This window comes from Paroedura picta, chromosome 7 (assembly GCF_049243985.1).
Source record: "Paroedura picta isolate Pp20150507F chromosome 7, Ppicta_v3.0, whole genome shotgun sequence".
Classification (NCBI taxonomy): Eukaryota; Metazoa; Chordata; class Lepidosauria; order Squamata; family Gekkonidae; genus Paroedura; species Paroedura picta.
Genome location: NC_135375.1, coordinates 16,567,550 through 16,575,640, shown reverse-complemented (window position 1 = coordinate 16,575,640; position 8,091 = coordinate 16,567,550). Strand labels below are relative to the sequence as shown.

The 8,091-nt window shown below is 46.0% G+C and overlaps 1 pseudogene; it reads right to left on the bottom strand.

The window, feature by feature from the left end:
- Positions 1–2,253: 2,253 nt before the first annotated feature.
- Positions 2,254–2,656, bottom strand: LOC143841725 (ubiquitin-like FUBI-ribosomal protein eS30 fusion protein pseudogene; annotated as a pseudogene).
- Between the last annotated feature and the right edge of the window lie 5,435 nt (positions 2,657–8,091).

Here is an 8,091-nt window from a genome sequence, read left to right as displayed (position 1 = left end):
TGTCCCTTTTGACGATTGGAGTTGCCAGCCATGGTAGCAGCTACAAGAAAGCTTCCTGTAATCAAGCACACTTGAACTGTTCTGATATAGACAATGATTGCTTTCTTGATTATGACTGGCAGAAAAGGATGCAAGCTTTGTAATCCATAAATCATTGAGCATGCCTGCTCAACAGTCTGATTCTTGTGTGTGCCACACCAATGCACTAGCTAGCTTTAAGCAAACTGCTTTCTCTGATCTCCACTCCTCTGTTTGCAACTTGGTCAAATGATATGGTCCAGCTTTACAAGGTTGTTGTATAGAATAGAATCATAGAGTTGAAAGGGATCATTCAGGCCATTTATTCCAACCCTTTGCTCAGCATCCAGGAGAAGTATCTGTCCAGCTTCTGCCAGACGACTGTCAGTGAGAAGGAGCTCACCACCTCTTTAGGCAGTCAACTATTCTATGATATCCCCCCACACACATACACACATTGTTATCTGGCCAATATTGTTCTACATGTGGTTTAACCCCTTTATTGTGGGTCGTATCTTCTGCTGCCAACAGGAACCTTTCTCTGCCTTCCTCTGACAACCTTTCAAATACTTAAAGACAGCAATCCCATCCCCTCTCAACCTCCTCTTCTCCAGGCTGAACATTCCCAAGTCCCTCAACCTTTCCTCCTAGGGCTTGGTCCCCAGGTCCTGGTTCATCCTTGTCTAACTCCTCTGCACCTTCTACATTTTGTCCACATCCTTTCTGAAGCGAGACTTCCAGAACTGCACAGAGGACTCCAGGAAGGGTCTGATCAATGCAGTATATAGCAGAACAATGACATCTTGTGATTTTGATGTGATGCCTCTGTTGATACAGCCCCAAGACTGCATTTGCCTTCTTTACCACCACATCATACTGTCTGCTCATGGATCCCAGGAAGATAGCAAGCTGGTAGCCTAAGGTGCCTTTCCTCATGTAGAAAGCAGCTTCAATTCACAGAGAGCTACTCCAGCACTGCACAAGAAGCAAACAGGAAATAAATCGAAGGATGCATTTCTGTTTTTGTACAAGTTTGCTCAACAGCTTCCACAAATTGCCATAGAAATCATTGGTTATATCATAGCGCACGGACTCTTGAACGAGCATCAGCAAAAGCAATCAGGGCTAAATGCTTTCAGCTTGTGTTGCTTTGTGCCCAACCCAAATGATATCCATAAACTTGAACGTTCGGAAAGCATTTTGCATTATTATTCATATTAAAAGAGTGTGTTCTTTAATTCCCCTCTCCCTTGCTTCTAAGGCCACATTCCTTGGTTGTGGATCAAAAGTGTCAAAGAGGATAGGGCTCTTTTGCTAAGAGAAATGATAAATAACGGGTGACTTGATCGAGGTTTACAGAATTATGCACGGGATAGAGAAGGCAGAGAAATAAGTACTTTTCTCTGCTTCTTACAATATAAGAACTCATGGGCACGCTAAAAAATTCATGAGCAGTAGGCTTAGAACAGATAAAAGGAAGTCCTTCTTTACTCAAAGAGTTGCTAGCACGTGGAATTCATTACTCCAGGAAGTGCTGGTGGTGTCACGCATAGACAGGTTTGAGAGGGGATTGGCTAAACATCTGGAGCAGAGGCCCTTCAGTGGCTCTTAGCTACAAGGTATAGCTGGGACATTCTTTCTGGGGTAGGGATGCTCTGTCTTCTTGGTGGTTGTGCGGGCAAGAGTGGGAGGGCTTCTGAAGTTCTTTTTTTTTTAATGGTCCAAGCAAATATCTGATTTATTAGGTAAACTAGCTTCAAAGCCCGTTCCTAAGAATGGGCCCTGAAAGGGTCCCTTCCTCTGGCTCCTGGCCAGGCAGCTTAAGGTGGCTTTGGGCCGCAGCTCGCAGTCAGATCAAGTGGGGCAGGCAGGGGCTGGGCAGCTCATTAGCAGGGCCGAGTCAGAGCTCCTTAGCAGGCAGTTAGCAGGCCGGGAGGACCTCGTGAGCAGGCCCAGCCTAGCAGGCCAGGAGGCCCTCATTAGCTAGCTCTCCACCATGACCCTTTTCCCAAGGCCCTCTCACCCGCTGCTGGCTCTAGGCACTGAGGCATCTGAGAGCAAAGAGGCTAGAGTCCAGGGATGGAAGGCGGGAGCCGCTGGGGCAGGGCCAATCAGGACAAAGCTGGCTGCACCCTGATTGGCCCTATTCCAACTTGGACAGCTGGACACGTCCCACCCCCTAGGCTGTTTCAGAAATATATAGAGGAACAACAATGGATAAGGATAGGGTGCTATTTAGGAGTTGGCATTGGGACCCTTCTTGCCAAAGCCTGGCACAATGTTGTCAAAGCGGTGGTTGTATTTATGTGCCTCTTAGCATGGCCAGTCTTCTTCTTCTTCCCTTGCTTTGCAACCTTTGAATTCTGGCCTCTCACTCTGCCGCCACGAGCCAAGGAGCCATGGACTTTGCCACCCAGCATGCAGGCAGCAACCCCCATATAGTTGTGAGGTCACTGACACTACAATGGCTGATAGTGGCATTATCTTCCAAGAGAGTCCCACCCAAGAGAACCACTTGATCCTCCGATGCGATGCCCTCCAAGGACTCGATGTGAACCTTTAGGTGAGCAACTGTTTCTTGCCCAGATACCTCAAGGGTGTGCAGATTCTGTGCACAAATGAAGAGCTGCATGGTTCCAGCTGTACAGATGCGCTGTGTCCCAAGATGGAGGCCGGAAGGCTTCTGAAGTTCTTGTCCCACTAGTAGACCTTGTGATGGCATCTGGGTTTTGGCCACTGTGTGACACAGAGTGTTGGCCTGGATGGGCCATTGGCCTGAACCAAGATGGCTTCCATTGTGTTCTTTTTAAAATTCATTTTATTAGTAATATAAGTGTTACAGAAAAGAAAATGTACATCTCTAAGTTATTTGTTCAGCACTTCCTAGAAAGGGTCCCAACATTCTTGAAATTGTTCCAGTGGTCTTCCCTTATGTTCTTTTGTCAGGGTGGGATCCAAAGGCGGCATTGCATGAGCATATGGCATGAGCGTATGGCAGAAAAGCCTCTTGTGGCGCAGAGTGGTAAGGCAGCAGACATGCAATCTGGAAGCTCTGCCCATGAGGCTGAGAGTTCGATCCCAGCAGCCGGCTCAAGGTTGACTCAGCCTTCCATCCTTCCGAGGTCGGTAAAATGAGTACCCAGCTTGCTGGGGGGTAAATGGTAATGACAGGGAAAGAAAATGGCAGACCACCCCGTATTGAGTCTGCCATGAAAACGCTAGAGGGCATCACCCCAAGGGTCAGACATGACTCGGTGCTTGCACAGGGGATACCTTTACCTTACCTTTACCATTTACACTTGCACCAGAAAGGAAGGTCCACACGCCATATTAAGGAAGCCACAATGCAGCAAAACCCCTCTATGGAAACAGTGCTGGATTTAAACGAGCTATACCCCCAGAGATCTACAGATATAAGCAATCCCTCATGCAGAGAAGCAACAGGCAGACTCCTCACCGGACAAGCGAATCTGCAGCAGGAGGGATGCGGGGATTTTGTCGCAACCTGGTTCCAAGAACAGGTACAATCGCCTGCCCCAGCGGAAGAGGCCAGCTGAGCCGAGGGAAGTCCGGAGCAATGAATCATGCAAGAGACGGAGCGAGCAGCCTCCTGCAGATAGGCTCGCGGGAGCCTTTAATTAATTTATTTCCTTGATTAATTGCTTTTAATTAATTAATTAGTTTATTTATTTCTTGCAGCGTGCTCCACTGTCCTCTCGTGACACACAAGTGTGCCACGGCAGGCAGCTGGGGAATTGCTGATTTAAAGATTACGGCGGAGACGCATTTCAGGTTTGTCCAACTTGAATTAGCTCACCTCTTTTCCAGGCCTACGAATGTCCTTTTTCGACACTGGGCGTCTGCAAACAGTTTCCCCGACAGAACAGAGTCGGCAGTAAATGTCAGGAGAAATGGATTGGGGTCAAGAAGATGGCTTTTTTGAACTTGTTGATTGGTTTTCAGTTGACCAGTTCACCAAGAGACTTGCCACTTATCTGGGTGGTTTCTTTTTCTTTTCTTTTTTTTTTGTTTAATGTGGACCCCAAAAGAAAATTCTTGTTAAAAATCACCAGATACCATCCGAAAGGGCCTCTGTTTTATGGGCCTGAGTTTGAATGCAGAGAGGGTTTTTTTTTTTTTGATGAGGTGTATGAACAGTAACCTCATAAATTGTTCTATAAAGTGTAAACTTGATTTTTAAATCCCTTTTGGAAACTCAGCCTTAATAATAATACTATGCCGATCTCGTTAGATCTGCCTTATATATCCATGTGCCTGGCTTACTTTCCACACAAGTTGTAATTATAGAATATTATTTCTTTTTTTGGGTGCGTTTTTAAAGTGATGTTGCCACTAGGTTCTGACATTTTAATTTAAGCAGAAGGTTGGGTTATGTGTGTGTGTGTGTGTGTGTGCATGCGCGCGTGTGTGTGTTTAAAGAATCCTAACATTTTCTATTTTAGGAGAAAGACAAACAAATGAACTCAACCCTGTGACTTTATTTCTACATTAATTTTGGCGTAGATCTATCGGTAATTTTTGGTTTGGATGCTGAGTATTTGCATTTAATTATGTGACAAAATAATATGTTCTAAAATAAAACCAGAGATGACTGCCTGTACCCTGGGGACTCCCATTTTGCATTCCTTTTAAAAAGTGTGTTTGTTTTTAGTCCAACAAGAAACTTGCATTTGTTACCGTTAAACATCTAAGCCAGGCTTTCTCAACCAGGGTTTCTTGAAATCCTGGGGCATTTCTTGACAGCCCTGGAAGAGCTTTCAGAATAGGTGGGAGTTAATTAATTTTTAATATATTTTAAAAGGCAGCCAACATGCTGTCTGAAGCTCTGACCGTGAGGCTGGGAGTTCGATTCCAGCAGCACGCTCAAGGTTGACTCAGCCTTCCATCCTTCCGAGGTTGGTAAAATGAGTACCCAGCTTGCTGCTGGGGGGGTAAACGGTAATGACTGGGGAAGGCACTGGCAAACCACCCCTTATTGAGTCTGCCAAGAAAACGCTAGAGGGCGTCACCCCAAGGGTCAGACATGACTCGGTGCTTGCACAGAGAATACCTTCGCCTTTATGACCATATATGGTTCTGTCGACCTGCCCCCTCCTCCCCAAATGGCCAATGATGGGCCTGGAGGGGGGCCCAGATGGGCATATGCTTCTCAGCAATATTCTGCACAATTGAGCTACTTCTGAGCATGAAGAATGTTTCAGAGGTTTCTCAAGTGTAAATAAAGTAGTAACAACCAGGCTCTCACAGGTATGTGGAACATATACCTGCTCCGGAGCAATTTGATCCAGCACCATACAGTTTGGTTCACCAGAGAGTTCCAGGGTCTCACGGGCTGGACCATCAGTAAGAATCATAGAATCATAGAGTTGGAAGGGGCCATACAGGCCATCTAGTCCAACCCCCTGCTCAATGCAGGATCAACCCAAAGCATCCTAAAGCATCCTAAAGACTGCTGACCTACAGTGCAGTTACTCCAAGGTAAGCCCAATTACTTCTGACCAGAGTAACTCTGGATGGGGCTATGTATAACATGCTTTTCAGCCGTTCCCTGGAACCCAGTGCCTTTTAGCTGATAATCCGATTTCAGTTGCACCAAACCAGTGGGGGCAATACGCATGTGAATAAGAAGACTTCTGCATGTCTTTATGTAAGACGACGGACTTCATCAGATCTTGGAAGCTAAGATCTTGGGTGGGAGAACACCACAATCTTGCCAGGTCTTGCCTGGGACCACCTATTTGAATATGTCTCCTGAAGGGCTTTATGATCAGCCAACACTGTCGGTGGACTCCAGCCCCAGAGAAGTGTGTCCGGCCTCAACCATGGCCAGGGTATTTTCAGCCCTGGCCCCAGCTTGGTGGAATGAGCTCCCAAGTGAGATCAGGGCCCTGTCGTTTCTGCAGGGCTGTCAAACAGAGCTCTTCCACCAAGCCTTTGGTTGAGCCCTGTGAAAACTACTGTGAGTTACAACGCCGCAGATATTGTCGGGCCTTCCCCTATACACCCCCTCCCCAAGTATTCCATTATAACACCATGAATGACTGAGTCAGTTGGGTGAACTTACACTGGGGTAAATGGGGTTGGGAAACGGTTTGTTTTATTCGGATGCTGGATATCAGTTTTTAGTTCATGCTAATGTAGTTGTATTTTATCAACTGTTGTTAGCTGACGTGACGGGTGCGATATGAATGAATGAATGAATGAATGAATGAATGAATGAATGAATGAAAAATATCAGAAGATACGCAGGGTCAGCCCACAGCAGGGGGACCACCAAAGAGGCTACCCAATCTTCCTCTTCCTCTTTATATTCCTATTCTTATTTAATTTATTACCCACCACTCCCAAGCAGGCTCGTGGCGGGTTACAGATGTCCAATTAAAACCCCCATGAAAACCCAATTAAAATGGGGAAAAATACAGATACAGTAGACCAGGGGTAGTCAAACTGCGGCCCTCCAGATGTCCATGGACTACAATTCCCAGGAGCCCCTGCCAGCATTCGCTGGCAGGGGCTTCTGGGAATTGTGGTCCATGGACATCTGGAGGGCCGCAGTTTGACTACCCCTACAGTAGACCAACAACCCAACAACATGGTGGAAAATCCCCAACTCTTACCCCTACCTATAGAGGGAGGAGGCAGGAGAGACAAAATAATCAAGTTGCAGCTTAACACCAGGGGGGCCCTCATCAGATATCAGAAGCTATGAAGGGGCAGCCCTGGTTCATACCTAGACATGAGACCATTCAAGAAGGCTAGACTGAGCTTCTCAATTCTCAGAAGCTAAGCAGAGCTGGCCCTGGTTAGGACTTGGGTAGGAACCCACCAAAGAAAGCCAGGGTTGCTACGCAGAGGCAGGAAATGGCAAATCATCTCTTGCCTTTTGTTCATGCAGGTCCCCCAATCCCCAGCTTTTTAATGGTCAAAGCATCCCCTTTATTCCAGCAGTGGAAACCTATGTTTGGTTAAGTATGAAGCGTTAACAGTTGACTGAGCGTTCCATATTTCATTACTTTTTGCATTTGTTTAACTTTTTTGTCCCCCTTTCAGTCTTGATTGGCTGATTTGTTTATTTATTTATTTATTTTGTATACCTGCATTTGCCATTACCATTGATATGGTATTTATTCATCATCTGGCGCACGGATTCAGCAACACACAAATTTTAAAAATCTAGATGTTTTACGGAAGACGTTAAGGGCAAGAAAACGACAAATGGTGCAAAAAATAAATGACTATGGGTTCCGTTTGCATGCGGGAAAAGTAAAAGTGAAGCAGCATTTTGGGGAGGAGACATCTGAAACCGTCCCTGGAAGCAGCAGATCTTTGAGTTTTCCGACAACCTTAGAATTTGCCTTGACAACAAGTGCATGGGAAGGACTGCATCCAAAAAACACTGCAAATTCACAGCTAGCAAAAGTGCATCATGCTACTGTGCAGTAAATGTTATAGTTACAAGATCTCAGGTTCAATCCCCAGCTATTTTGGAAGAACTCATGGCCCCATGTCAGGATTCCTGGCAACTGGTTGGAGCATTATGGGTTAGGTTATGGGGAAGACTGCACTGCCAGCAACAATGTCAGGGCACCTCTGGTAAAATAACAACAACAACAACAAGAAGAAGTAGAAGTGGCATAAATCGTTCTAGGAATCACCAGAAACTCTATGGTAAAACCACTGAATTTTCCAATGGTTCCTAGAACTATTGCATGTTGCTTCCCTTTTTCTTACCAGAGTGATATGGCGACTCTATGGGTCTTTTAATTTTTCTTCTTCCACTGCTTGCTGGTGGCAGGCTACAGGACCTGGAGAGGGGGGAGGATTCTCAAACAGAGAATGGGGCAAAAAGATCCTTGTATCACCTTCAAGATGGTAAACCTACCCCTCAAGAAGAGGAAGAGAAGGTTGAGAGGGGACATGATTGCTGTCGTGAAGTATTTGAAAGGTTGTCACTTGGAGGAGGACATGGAGCAGTTCCTGTTGGCTGCAGAGGAGAGGACACGCAGTCATGGGTTTAAATTGAATGTAGAACAATATCGGCTAGATATTGGG